Genomic DNA, 15,399 nt, shown 5'->3' with positions numbered 1-15,399 from the left:
TGCTTGACTATGAGACAGTATTATGTAGTTCTGAACAGCATAGTTTTTAGATTTTTTCCTTTATGTGCTAGGTAATTAAAATCCTTCATCAGTTCTCTTCTCCTTTATCATAGGCTCTTTTTATTTCACAGACCATTTCCTCAACTTCATGGTGTTTTTGATCTAGTGGTTTATAAAATATTCCCAAAATAAATTTGGATCCATTGTAACATCCAATTTCTTGCCAGAGTGACTCTGACCTATCCTATCCTCACTTATTCTGCTCAGCTATGTTATTTGCAACCTTTCCATCTCTGGTGTCAACAAATGTATATAAGACAGAATGCACCATCAATGGCATATTGAGAATAAAGTGATGAACAGAAATGATATGAAAAATATCAAGTTCCAAATATCCAGCATAAATGTTAATGTGTGAAAGATGAGCTGTCAACTTATAAAAACTTCACATCAGTCCCACTGGTTCTCATACTTGTTGCCCTCAAAGTTGGTTATTTACCAATAAAGTTTGTAGGTCACTATTTTATAAGTACTGAATGATCACTATTAGCACAAATCATTAAAAAGTAATATCTGTTATGCCATCCCACTAATAGAAGTTCAACTGTATTTTTATGTTAATTGATTGACTTAATATTTTACTACCAAAGCATATGTGATTTTATTTATTTTTAACCAATTTTTACATATGTATGTATGTGAAAGTTTGTTATAACTCATTCAGCATACAGAATGATGTGTTCTTCAGTACATGAAAATTCAGGAATAATAAAGAATAGAGGGTGCAGTGTGATATTCTTACACACTAACAAAGAAAGCAAAAACAGAGCGGAGTCTCTGGAGCAGATATTGAGCAAGTTCAGATGCTGGAAGATATGTGTTGGAACAAAACAGGACTTCATTGGAACCTCATGCTTGAATGAGTCCTGGTTTTAGTAGCTACCCGACCTTACCTCCACAGGCATGGTCACAACTGGCCTAATTAAACCACATTTTACTAAAATAATTTGTTTCACAACCATGTTTAAATATACCAGTAAGTGAAGCTATTCTTCTAAAGAAAATGAAACTCCCTCTACTACAGCTTTCATAAATGGTATAGGCTAGTAGCAATTGAGATGAATACTACGTGAATTATAATTCTTGCCTCTTACTACAAGCTCGAAAAGGTAGAACCCATGAAAAAAGGAATGTTTTGTGACCCAGGGCCTCTGCCTTCTTTCTCCACCTATTCTTTCACTTGTGGGTCTTTTACAAGCAAGAATGGCCCATCCCACTAGCTAGCTCCTTCTCTGCAAATGAATGTACAGGCCCTTTTAGCTTCATGGGAGATACTACTCATTCCTGCAGGGTGAAAAAGACAGCATAATAAAACATAATAAAGTGAAAAACAGTTCTATTTTGGTCAGAACAGACTATGTTATGCTGTGACAACAAACAATTCTCTGATCTCAGTGACTTTTTTTTTTTAATTTTTTTTTAACGTTTATTTACTTTTGAGACAGAGAGAGACAGAGCATGAATAGGGGAGGGGCAGAGGGAGAGGGAGACACAGAATCTGAAACAGGCTCCAGGCTCTGAGCGGTCAGCACAGAGCCCGACGTGGGGCTCGAACTCACGGACTGTGAGATCCTGACCTGAGCCGAAGTCGGCCGCTCAACCGACTGAGCCACCCAGGCGCCCCAGATCTCAGTGACTTTAACACTTAGGTAAATTCTATAAATCTAAGTGGTCACTGGAGAAACTCTCCTTTAAGAGGAAACTCAGTAAATCAGGCTGAAAGAGACCCCACCCTCTGTAGACATATGTCCAGAATACACAACTTTCTAGTTCTGTGCCACAGAGAAAGAGTGAATGGAAGATTCAATCACTAGCAATTAAATATTTCCACTCGGGTGGTATATGTCATGTCCACTCACTATTTATTGGCCAAAGTGTCATATAAACATGCTAACATTAGGGAACAGGGCAGCATAGTATTCCTCTGTATCCAGTGTAGAAAGGAACCTGAGGTAATTTCTGCCACAGTTCTAAATTTAAAAAGCTTCTTAATTTATAGCTTTGGAAAACACTTTAATAAAAGAAAAGTAAGTGACAGGTATGAAGTTCCACACATGATTATTAAGTCATATGTGAATGATAATACATAGGAAGAGCTGGGATATAGAACTAGACCAGAATGTAAAAGGCATTCATTATTTTAAAAATACATTGAAACCAGTAATGCACTGTATTCCAGAGGTAAATTTGTGAATGTGGCAAAGTAAGTCATTATACTAGTTTAGCTTATAGTTCGGTGAGTGATATACATTTCATAAGCCAGGCTAATTAGAATAAACATAATATTTTTTAAGGCAGCTGCTTAATTTTTTTTTAAGTTTGGTGAACCACCCAAATTTTAGATTAGATAAGTTACAAAGTAGAAAGTTGTGTTAGCCTTTGTCAGGTGATCAGAGTGGGTTGCCAGTCAAATGTGGAGACACAGACCAACAATACACTCTATTTTAATTAAAAAAAAAAAACAAACCCTATGATACTTGTATGTATTCATGAAGAAACATACATAGAGCAGGAGACATGACAGTTCTCCTTGTCTAAATAAGGACAATCAAGTTCAAAGAAGCAACTCTCTATTTAAAATTTTTTTAAATGTTTTATTTATTCTTGAGAGAGAGAGAGAGAGACAGCATAAGCAGGGGAGGAGCAGAGCGAGAGAGGGACACAGAATCTGACGCAGGCTCCAGGCTCTGAGCCATCAGCACAGAGCCCAATGCAGGGCTCGAACCCACAGACTGTGAAATCATGACCTGAGCTGAAGTCGGATGCTCAACAAATTGAGCCACCCAGGCACCCCAAGCAACTCTCTATTTTATGCTGCCTGATAAAACTAAAAAGTTTGTCATCTTCTTTGAGGAAAGGTTAAGGTGTCAGGGTGAAGTGTATTACTGTTCTCCTAGACTGCTTATGCTGACTCTTACGTGTATTATCCACTATGCCTTCTCCACATTTTACTTATCAACTTTTCCAGTAGCAGACAACTCTTTTTTCCCCCATCTACTCACCAACTTACATGCATGTACATGCATGTGCACATGCACACACATACACACAAAACCATGACAAATATTTTGTAGATATACTGTCTGCACTTTGGAGTAGCTGTGGCAGGATTGCTAAAATAGCCTAGAGGTTATAAGTGAGAAAGGGGAAAGACCAAAATAAATATGATCTGCATCCTCTTCTTATTTTGTTTTAAGGCAAAAAAGGGACAAAAAGGAACACCTAAAAGTCTAGGAAAGGGCCTCTGGCAAAAGGCAGTCAGGCCTCTAGGATCGCTGCTTGAGTACAGCCTAAAATTCAAAGAAAGTTTGGGAGGACACTTTTTAACCTCTAACCCAAGTGAGGGTTCAGAATTAGGGATGAGGATTGGGACACTGGACATGGGCTAACCTCTACTGGTAAATTTTCCCAGGTGAGATCATTCCTTAATCTTGCATCCAGCTGAGTCAAGGCTCCCTGCAGCATCCAGTGTCAGGTGCTGCCTGACAGATGCTGCCATACAACTCGTGTGGGTTAGGAGACTCTTCATCTGTACTATAACTGGGGGCACCTGCATGGGAACCCTATGGCTTGGTTGCCTCTACCTACCTGGGTCTTCTGTGTCTGCCTTTGATCATGTGCTTTATAATCTTATTATCTACTTAAGCACAAGCAGAGCACTGGATTTGAGAAGGGAGGTTTCAACCTGCCAAATGCAATAAGAGCATATGGTAATTGCAGGAAATGAAAAAGAGGGAGTGTATCTAGGTCACTTCTCAGAATGGCACACATTAATCTATTCCTGGGGCCCAGATACTCTAGCAAACCCTGTACCAGAACTTACCTGTCTGCTAATAGCTGAACATGAAGACCGCCCCCAATTATCAAGCCATTCTACATTCTATAGAATATGCAAGTGTCCAGGAGTTAGTTTTAATATGGGAGTAGGGCTACTGCCTCTTGAGATGGAGAATTATTAAGGATGACAGGAAAGTCAGTAGAGTCACCAGCTCTTATGATGTCTCCTGAATTAAGGAAACTGATAGTAGATCAGATGGAAAAGTATATTATATATTATACTATATTATTATAACTATGTATTGTGTATACACACACACACACACACACACACACACACACACAATGCATATATATATAAGATTCCTTTCCTCTGGGAGTTCTTTCTCTCTGGTTTGTTCTTCTGTTTGAAGGGAGGAAAATGTAATCACATGTATCTGTGACCATAAATTGGATTTGAATTTGAACTAGTTGTGGATGATTCTATAAGAAACGAAGCTGCTACTAACCTTCATTGAATCCAAATCATTGTTCTCACCCATCCTCAAGCCTGAATCAGGCTTTGTAATTTGCGCTCATTCATTGCTCTTGACTCTTTTTCAAAACCAACTTTCTTTATTCTTCATATGTTGGATTTGTTTCCTTATTCGTTTTGAAGTCTTGAATTGAGCATTTATGTATTTTTAACATTTATTCATCTTTTAAAACTGTTTATTGAAGTATAATACAAACTACTAAAGAGTGCATATAAGAGTGTAGCTAGCATAATTTTGATAAACTGACTTCATTGTGAAACTAGCAGCCTCGATCAATCATAACCTCTCAAAAGCCCTCTCATAGTTCCTTTGTTTCTACCCTCTTCTAAAACAGCATTCTGTATAGGATTCTACAGTATTTCTTCCAAATAGTGTATATTATGACTTGCTTCTCTCACTCAACATAGTGCTTATGAGATCTATTCATATTGCGTGTAGTCCAAATTATTCATTTCTGTTGTTGGCAAGTATTACATTATATGGATATGCCATAATGTAATTTCCATTCTAATATTGTTGGGCATCTGGGTAGCTTCAAGTTTGGGGCCAATTAAAGTAGTGCTGTCATGAACATTCTGGTACATGTCTTAAGGTTAATAAATGTTGTAAATGTTTCTATTAAGCATGTACTTAGGAGTGTAAATCTAGGTCAAAAGATATCCCAGTATTCAACTTCATTTTTTTAAAGTTTATTCATTTATTTTTGAGAAAGATAGAGAGATACTGCATGCAAGAACAGGGGAGGGGCAGAGAGAGAGGGAGAGAGAGAAAATCCCAAGCAGGCTTTGCACTGCCAGCGCAGAGCCCGATGCAGGGCTTGAACCCGTGAACTGCAAGACCATGACCTGAGCCGAAATCAAGAGTCAGATACTTAACCAACTAAACCACCCAGGCACACTTCAAATGTTCAATTTTAAAAGATACCATCAAGGTATAAAATTTTCCCAATTGATTGTACTAATTTACTCTGCCACCAGCAATATATGAATATTTATTGATTCACATTCTTACTGATAATTGTGATTATCTGTCTTCTTACTTTTTTCCATTCTAGTGGCTGTATAGTAGAAACATTTTACTTTTGAATTGCATTTTTAGCTACAAATTTTCTTGCAAGTGCTTGCTCAGTTTTGGCTCATATATTTTGGCATGTGAGGATTCCATAGGTATTATGTACTAAGTTTTTTTCAAATTTCCTTATTTTCTCTTTAACCCAGCTTTCACTTTGTAGTTGGTTAGTTACAAGATATGAGGATTTATAACATTTTCTCATTGATTTTTAATTTTATTGCATTATGATTAGAAAATATGGTAAACATGGTCTAATGATGCTTCTTTTGAATATGATATTTTCTTTTCTCTAGTACATGGTTTCTTTTTAATATACCAAGTGTATTCTCTATTTGCAATGCGTAAAATTCTATAAACACATCTATTAGCCAAAATTATTTGCGCAAGCCTAGACAATTCCATGTTGTTGATGAATAATTCACAACAAAGCATACCAATTATCAAGAGGTTGAACTTCACAGAATTAGTGGACATTAGCAGTGAAAGGGACAATACAGACTTTGATTTTTTATTCTAAAATTCCCTTGTACCTCTTCAGATTTATGGGCAATACTGTGTCTAGTATTAATGTGCATTCCAGAATTGAAAAGGCCTGACCTACAGTCCAGTCTCATTTGATGCATATCCTCGTAGACTTGTTCTCTTGAGTTCAATAGCCATCTCCAAAGTATGCAGTAATTTGGATATCATGATATAAGCAAATGGTAAATTGATTTATAACATACCCTGCTTTAGCATAGAAGATACTCCATAATTCATTGCATTTGACTTTAATTAATGTAGCCCCAGTAAGTATAATTTAATAGTATACTCATAAAATACATTTCTCTAAGCCACAATACCCTACTGGCATAATGAATTTAGTTAATGTTGACCATGCCTGTAATCACATTGTAAACCTTACAGTTGGAACTTTCTCTTAGTATTTATCTTCCTTTTTGTAAGTATGTACCTTCATCTCTGGGTAAGATCGCCATTCTGTTCTTGAACTTTCTTACATTTTTTTAAAATTTTTATTTTGTCAACTAAGACGTTATCATCATGTGACATATCATAGCAATATAATAGAAATGTGATAATTTTTTCACTTTTCAGTGAATTATCTTCTGAGATTGTATTCTTGAATAATTATAAGTTAAGGCTGTTCTTCACTGAGATACCTACACCATACCTAACGCAAACGCTCTCAAACACCAACATAAACACACAACTCAAATGTCTGAGAGGAGAGGAAACTAGAACTTAGAAAACAAGCTCCTGTGGTAAAATTTTGATTATGCAAGGAATGTGACACATCATATTTCTGATCTTGGTCGTTTGTAAGTTTATTTAAATATATTGAGAGAGAGAGAGAGAGAGAGAGAGAGAGAGAAATAGAGAGAGTATAAGCGGAAGAGTAGCAAAGAGAAAGGAAATAGAGAATCCCAAGCAGGCCCCATGCTGTCAGTACGAGCCCAGTGTGAGGCTCGATCCCATGAAATGGGAGATCATGACCTGAGCTGAAATCAGGAGTTGGGCGCTTAACCAACTGAGCCGCCCCTGACCTTGGTCATTTTTGAATGAGATACGATTCACGGAAGATTAAATAAATAAGACTTAGAGGCTATTGCACACTCATCACTCATTAAGTAAAAAGAAGCAAAAACACTAACACCATAATACATCCAAATACATCCAATATTATAATGTAAAATTATGTTTTATAATTTAGATTGTCCTTATACAGTTTCTACAAAATTCTACAGGTTTATTTCTCAGATCCTACAGCAAAATATGAATTTGGAACTCATGTGGTGAGCTGATAAAATATTGGAAACTCTGTGTTACTGTGCACATGATTTAGAACTAAACACTCCCATTACAGGATTCATGATAGAATAATGGACACTAGTTGCTTAATGAGAATTAATGAAAAATTAAAAGTATATATGGATATTTTCTAATTTGTGGGTTTTTTTTAATTTTAGAAAGATGTTCTCTAATAAGCTTTTTCTCATTCATAATTATGAAATGAAACAGAAAAGAGATACTGAATATAATAATATTGGAAAAGAAAGTAGCACATGACCAGAATAGCAAACAATGCAAAAGAAGTTAGAATTACAAAAACATTTATTGGCTACACATGCCATTAAAATTATGTATCAAAAGAATTATATGCACCATTTATTAAAAACATAATAACCTAACAACCATACAAAATGCATGGCATTATGCTTTCTCTCCCTGGTATCATTCAGGATATTTAATTTACCGTATTTATTTTCTAAAAACAAGATAAACTTAAAAACCATTTCACCATAAGAATTTTAGTAGTAGAATTTTTCATCTTCCTGTATGGCAGAGCATTGAAAATCCAAATTGTAAAAATACACAGAATGGCACATTCTGTCATGCCTTTTGTTGAATTTCTTTCTTTCTTTCTTTATTAGTTTGTTTTTTCCATTTGCCCAACACTGTCAGTTGTTTTAGCCTCTGGGAAATATCCTCACATTATAAAACCCACATACAATTTACAGTGATTGACAGGTTCCAATGATGAGGGATCAAAACTGGACCAGTGAGGGCATATATGTCAACAATGATACACAAATGTATCCCAGATATTCCCAGAATTCTTTTATAGATGTCTTACTAGACATACATTTTGCATCGATGCTTAATTTGCTTAAATCTGGGAAAATATTTCATACACTGAAAAGAGTAAATAATGAAGTAAAACCGAAAGGGCAAAATGCATTGACTGAAAAAGCACAGTTGACGCTATGAAGATGTGCAGCACTGAAAGTGAATAAAACAACAGAAGATTCTTTCACTACTTCTTGAAAGATAGCGTGATCAATAATGGAAGACTTTGTACCACTGAGGGATAATGGTAGGAATTAAATAAGAGCAGAATAGAATATGAACAGAAATAATAAGCTTTTTTTTCTGAGGTTATCATGAAGGAAGTTGCAGATAAGATGTCAGAATTGAAACCAAGGCTTTATAGGAGCCTCATGAATATTTTCTTTAAAATAAGCACGTGCAGCTTAAGACAAATACTGACGGGCACAATGAGAGTTCTCGATCACAAAATACATGAATAAATGTCAAACATATTTGTGAGGAAAGATATGAATGCAGGATGGTGTGAGTTAATAAAGTAAAAGTACAAGCCCTTAATTGGTGTGAATATTTACAAAGTATTTCACACCGTCCCTGTGGCAATTACATGGTAGAACTGAATAGAGGATGCACAGAATAGTGGACATTTAGATGTCACGTTTTTTTCTCATGTACAGCTCACTTTTTTCTTTTACATTTCTTTAAAATTTTTCTATGAATGCTTTCCTATCTTTAATATAACCTTATTGTCCTTTACTGTGAACCCCAAGTACTTTATAACTCACCAATTCTGGCAGGTTATAGGGCTTGCACACACGGATGCCTTCAGGGTGTGTGGGCTGTGCAGTCGCCCGGGGCTGGCACTTGGAAGGGACTGACACTCAGTTCAATGCTCTACTGTTGCTGACTTGATAATTCCTAATAATTTTTAAATAAAGGAGCCCACTGTTCATCTTTCACTGAGCACTGCAAATTATGCAGCTAGTGTTGCATGCCTCCCCTTAAAGTTGAAAATCTATTCTGCTCTTTTCTTCCACTTCACAGAAGCACATTTCAGGGAAATTCCATTGCCAGTATAACCATCTTTAGAGTAGATTGCTGTCATTCTCTCTCATTTCCTCTGGGTGGAAGATTTCTGAGGGATATTCTAAATTGTCTAGAGATGTGACATCATATGATTATTATTGTTGCCTAAGGATTCCTCCTTATTGTTTTTCTCAAGCATTTTATTGCTATAGATTAAGTTAGGGGACTCAGGGCAACGTAGATTTGTGAGGAAATGATCGACATAATGTTTTTAGGGTTATTGTGGGGCATTCATTGGGAGAAATCTAGGAGGAATTTGGTGAAATGGTCTGAGTTTAGGAGACTGGTTTAGGATGGACATCTCAGCCTTTCTGGTTTTCATGAAGCCATGGCTGTGGATGTCAGCTCTAAGGATGAGTGTGACAGGCCAGATACCTAGGAAGCGCTGACTTGAGGGGTTGCAATGAGAAGCCCACAGTAGACAAAAAGAGCAACAGAGAAGTAGAAAGAAAAAAGCAAATCTTGAGGGAGAACACAGCAACAATTCAGTTCAATCTCTTTATATGTATCTTGTGTTGTGGCCAAATTGGACTGTTATCCTACTTTTCAGAAGACACCCTATCTGTTTTCCATACTTTCCCCACTTGTTTGATCAAAATCTTTTCCATGTTAAAAATCATGCTCAAATATCGCTCTTTCTGTGCTCTGTTTTCTGATTTCCAGGCAGGGTTGTTACTCTGATAATATCCCTAAAACTTTCTTTCTACTTTTCTTTTATCTCATAGTTTGTCTTTTCATAGGAATTTTCTGTGCTTTTCTCACTTTTCCTCCTGTGTTATAGATGGTTTTTATGAATAATCTTTGCTTAAATATCTTTGTATCTCCATCAGAAAGTAATACAGTCCAGTGTGCAGAAGGGTGTGCCTATAAATATATGTTGAAAAAAATAACCGTTAGAGTTGAGCTGAGCCTAACCAGATATGCAGAGAGGTTGGTGGCCCTGGCCCAGAGCCCATGAGTAAGTGCCTCTGGGCATTCCAGTCCAAGGAAGGCCTGCAGTGGCCAGTCCCATGCAGGGATGTCACCACTAGAACAGGTACACTGAGGGGTCTTGACCCTTGCAGAATGCTAGTGCCAAGTGGAGATGTGTCCCTTTCTCCTTCACCATTAGGTCCAGGTAGGTTCCACGTGCAAAGGGGTCTTGCCACAAATTCCCTTGAACTCTGCGGTGTTCTTCACAGTTTTCTGGGACCTCCAGAGTGAAGCTCTTTGTGAATGGAATTCTGACTTAATTGGACCATGGAACAGAATGCAGCAAATAGCAATATGTATGTCAACAAAGTAGATTGTCAGATTCAGTAGCAGGTCCAGGGGCATCCATGAGTGGTATAAGTCAGTGTTAATCACTGGCCAGTTAATCACATCAACTGGCCATTGCCTAAACTGTTCCTTGTAGACGAGGTCACATTATCACAAGAGAACCTGTATCTGGGACACAGAACTTATAGCAGATTTTCTTGGATCTGTAGAGATAGATCCAGCACTGGGGAAGAAACAGAGGACAAATGTTGCAGGTGTAGGGCCAACAGGACCCTACTCAGCAGATGATCATTCAGCAGCTGCAGGCAGCTTTCAGCGCCAGCCAGAAACAAACACGGCAGCAGATCACTGTTTCGGAGCAGCAAGCAGCACAGACTGTTGAAGGACAGACCATCTTCTATCAGCCAGTTAATGCAGATGGCATCACTCTCTACCAAGGCGTGACCACCATGTCAGCAGCCAGTTTGGCAGAGGCTCAGACTGTTCAGACAGAGGCCAATACCAACAAACCAGCAGTGGGCAAGGGCCCACCACTGTAACTCTACCAATGGCAGGCAAATGGTCAATTCAGGAGGGATGGTAATTAATGATGGTGCTTGGTGCTGAATCTGTGCATCCTATCCAAGGAATCCCTCTACCTGGGACAGAGAGGCTTGAAGAAGAGCCTCTTTATATGAATGCCAGATAATACCAACATCTTTGTAAGAGGAGGGATAAACTAGAGGCAGAAGGAAAGAAGGAATTACCTGCATGAAACATACCACAGCACAGAAGTATGGTGAAAATGGGCAGGGCAATTATTTTCTCCAATGGAAAAAGATTGTTCCCCATATGCAGGAACCACACCAAACAAATAAAGAAACAAACAAACAGTGGTACAGATCATCTGAGTGTTCTCATGCCAGGCCATGTGATGTAGGTGATCAAGGTTACATTCCTTGCCACTGTTTGCCCCTATTTTAGGAAATTAATCAGCTCTTTTGAAGCGATACTTACAATCACATTTAGCCCTTTCATTCAGAGCAGAGACCACTTAGTTTTTAATAAGAGGCTCAGTATTGTACTTGCAGCAACGTCTGGCAAATTGAAATGGCAAGCTTTTGTCTTACCCTTTTAGTCCAGACCTATTTCAAACTGTGGATAACACTGGCATTTCACAGATTAGGATGAATCAAGGAACCCATTCCAGCCCAGCAACAAGACACAGGCTCGGAGGTTGACTGCGGAAGCAGACCACCCAACTGAGCAGGAAAGAACCTTCCCACTCATTCCTACAGGAATTTGACTAAAGAGCATCCATCCTGGCTGGGGAGCTCATTTTGACTAACTGAATGGACATGTTGTATTCATGGATAGCTTCCAGACATAGAAATTCAATCTTGTTACTTGGACACAGTAAATTCTCTGAGATGTAAGTATCTGTGTACACGCACACATACATACATATATACATACATATGTATGTTGTTTAGCTTACAACAATGATTTGCAAAGAGTGTTCTGAGAAACAGGGTTCAGAGTATTGTAAGAGTTGCTAATGTCTGGCAGGAGGGGTCCTGTAATCATTTTCGTAATATACATGTTGAAAACTAAAGAGATTGCTATACTGCAGGACTTATCAAACCCTCCAGTCTTTTTAAGCTTTGTGAATAGCTAAGGGGGAGGTAGGGTATGCAGCACTTGCCAAAATTATTTGACATAATATCAATTTATTTGTTTCCAGAATCTAATGGAACCAACTTGCCTGTTAAATCTACTTTTAAGAATACCAACTTAAGATTTGATTGATTTCTTATAGAGTAAAACATGTGAAGCTACTTACTCATATTCACATTAAAAATGACATTTTAAAAATAGTGAAATTTTTGGGGCGCCTGGGTGGCGCAGTCGGTTAAGCGTCCGACTTCAGCCAGGTCACGATCTCGCGGTCCGTGAGTTCGAGCCCCGCGTCAGGCTCTGGGCTGATGGCTCGGAGCCTGGAGCCTGTTTCCGATTCTGTGTCTCCCTCTCTCTCTGCCCCTCCCCCGTTCATGCTCTGTCTCTCTCTGTCCCAAAAATAAATAAACGTTGAAAAATAGTGAAATTTTTAATAAAAATAAATCTATGTGGTATTTTATCTGATTTCTCTATTACTAGTGTTTTCACTGTTTAAATAATATATACTTTGTAATATTGTGGCTATGGGTTATTATAGTTCTATATTTGTATCTCTGAAATCATAACTTTCAATATTCTGGCCATACACATTTTTTCTCTGTCTTCCTAAATCTTACAGTTCCTAATTCTTCCTAACGCTTACTACTATGACCTCAGTAAGAGTTATAATTTTTTTCAGTTCTCTCCCACTCAATCAGATCATCCTTTCTTCACTGCTATCCATATTAACCCAAGAAAACAGGAATACACCAATAATTCTCTTACTGGATATTTGCAATGCTTAGTGTAGAAATTATTAAAAAAATAAGCTTTAAAAAAGATAAGAAGTAACATGCACTGGCAAGGCTTGGAAAAATGCAAACACTTTTAAACTGGTGGTGGGAATACAAATGGCTTTAGCTTATGTAAAACAGCATGTAGTTTCCTCAAAAATTAAAAGTATAACTACCATATGATCCAGTAGTCCCACCTTGGGATATATATCCAAAAAAGGTAAAATCAGTATTTTGAAGAGATACATACACTCCCATGTTCAGCAGCATTACTTATCATAGCCAAGATATGGAAGCAACTTAAATATCTATAGACAGATGAACAGAAGAGAAACTATGGCCTATACATACAATGAAATATGATTTAGCATTAAAAAGAAGGAAATAAAATAAATCCTTATGCATTCAATCTGGGTATTATAAGAGAAAGATACCACAGGCTATTCTATGAATGTGTAACAGGCTAACGTAACATGGACATGTGAGGCATAAACAGCTGCCTGGAAAACAATGACACTCTAGGCTGGGACCTTAAGAGTTAATTGGAGTCAACTTGGTAAGATGATAAGGGAATTCCAGGAGAAAGGAAGGGAAAAAAAGAAAAGAAATAGTATATTTTAAAGACATAAAATAAATCATGTAAAACTGGGACATAGGAAATGAGGATCAATGTGGCACATGAGGCCACAATTAGTATATTAGTATATGTACTGTAGTTTCATTTTGCAAATATTTATTAAGTGCACCTGTGTGTCAGGAGCTGAGTTCACAGTCATGAACCGGTTCTTCCAGAGATCTCCTCATATGACAACACATTAATAGACCTTTTCTAATAATATTCCATGAACTACACTATACAGGTGTATAGATGTCTGGGTAACACTGTAGCCTTTGGCATTCAGGAAGCCTTCCTGAACAAGGAGGCCTCTAAGCTAGTTGTGATTATTGGGGAAGAACTAAAAGTTCAGGGAAAGGTGGAATAATGATCACAGATATTATAGCAAAAGCATGCAAGTGCATTGAAACAAAAGAAGCATAAAAACTCATATAGTTTATAATCCTGCAATGTTCATTCTGAAGTATAGTTGAAAGGAACAGGAGGCACAATGAGTAAGTCATAAGAAATACCATGAAAAACTTTGGATGCCCATTCCATGGAACTTACACTTTTTGCTAAAGTTGAGGGCATTCTGAAAAACATTGAGAAGGTAAGTCAGATTTGCTATTTAACAAGCACAGTATAGATATGGATAGTAATTTGTGGACAAAATAAATAAAAAAGAAGAGAAATTCAGAGTCATCACAAAATTTCAGGAGATAAATGAGTACTGAAGATAAAGCAATGACATTCAATTTTATGCAGTTGCAATAAGCATAATTGATTGCCCAAGATTCATTTCCCTTTTGCACTATTTGAATAGTGTTCAACTTTTTGTTTAAGAATCCTCCTTCCTCATGTATCTCAGTGCAACCTGAAAACATTGACTACATCCCCAGCTGGGAAGAAAGGACAGGGTTGATTTGAATGAACAGGTATGTTGTATTTTATTGGGCAGGCACTGATTAAGTACTGGGCATACACAAAATTATGTGGCCATTCTTGCTGGGAGCACTGGAACTAATGGGCTTTCTGTCAGGACATAAGTGGGAGAACCAAACTGCTGAAGCCATTATATTAATACTAAATCCATTAATACTAGTAACACGATCATAAACAAAGAGTCATTAAATACAGCAAAGCTATGACTGAACCAGGACTTGCCACAGCTCTACTTATAATTTAAGCCACTTTGTGTTGGGTTTTGGTTACCTTCAGCGGGAACCATCCTAAATGATAAGACAAATATATTTGGAGTCATCTAGATGATTCACAATTACATTTAGAACATTATTTATATCTTCCTTTAAAAGAACTAGTCTCTCTTTGCCCTCTGTAGGTTTTTAAGAATTATTACATTTTATAAAATCTGTGAAATTGAATAAGGCAAGTTTAGGCAGAAAGGGAAGCATTAACTTTCAATGTCCTTGCTTTAGCCTATTTTATCAGACCCTTAAAGTTATTTTTATATTGTTTTGGTACTTAATTTTTTATAGCATGTGAAAATGTATTTGTCTGCCAGGGCCCGGAGAGAATTACAGAGAAGGCTGACAGATGATTCTGTCATCACTCTAAATGTCATTAGCCTGGCAGTTTTCTCCAGAGCAAACGGAAGTACATATATAAATGGGGAAAAATTGGATGGCAATATAAATATTTTCATTGTGATTTAATGATATCTAGTCACTGAACAAATAATGTTCTCTACATGATTTATATTTAATATGTAAACTAATATGAGTGTTAATGGTAGTTTTTATCTTTTCTACATTCCATAATAAGTATATGAACAATAAATGATTTGTATATCACACAGCATGAACTATAAGTTTTTACTGAAAAACTATGGTGAGTGACACGTCATTTTAATTAGAGATGTTTACAAAAAAAGATCTACAACTGCCTAGTTAAGCATTTCACTGGTTTAAAATATATAGTAATTGTACTTAGCATGGCAAACAAAAACCAAAGTCTT

The 15,399-nt window shown here is 37.0% G+C and overlaps 1 pseudogene; it reads left to right on the top strand.

Annotated features, from left to right (window-relative positions):
* The first annotated feature begins 10,376 nt into the window (after positions 1-10,376).
* LOC124508533 (nuclear transcription factor Y subunit alpha-like) lies at positions 10,377-13,809 on the top strand (annotated as a pseudogene).
* Positions 13,810-15,399: the final 1,590 nt, after the last annotated feature.

The sequence above is a fragment of the Lynx rufus genome, unplaced genomic scaffold (assembly GCF_022079265.1).
Source record: "Lynx rufus isolate CCGP_SWC_20201006 ecotype Redwood Valley unplaced genomic scaffold, mLynRuf1.p SCAF_1, whole genome shotgun sequence".
NCBI lineage: Eukaryota > Metazoa > Chordata > Mammalia > Carnivora > Felidae > Lynx > Lynx rufus.
Note: the sequence above shows the minus strand (reverse complement) of the source record. Positions and strands in the feature narration are given on the sequence as shown.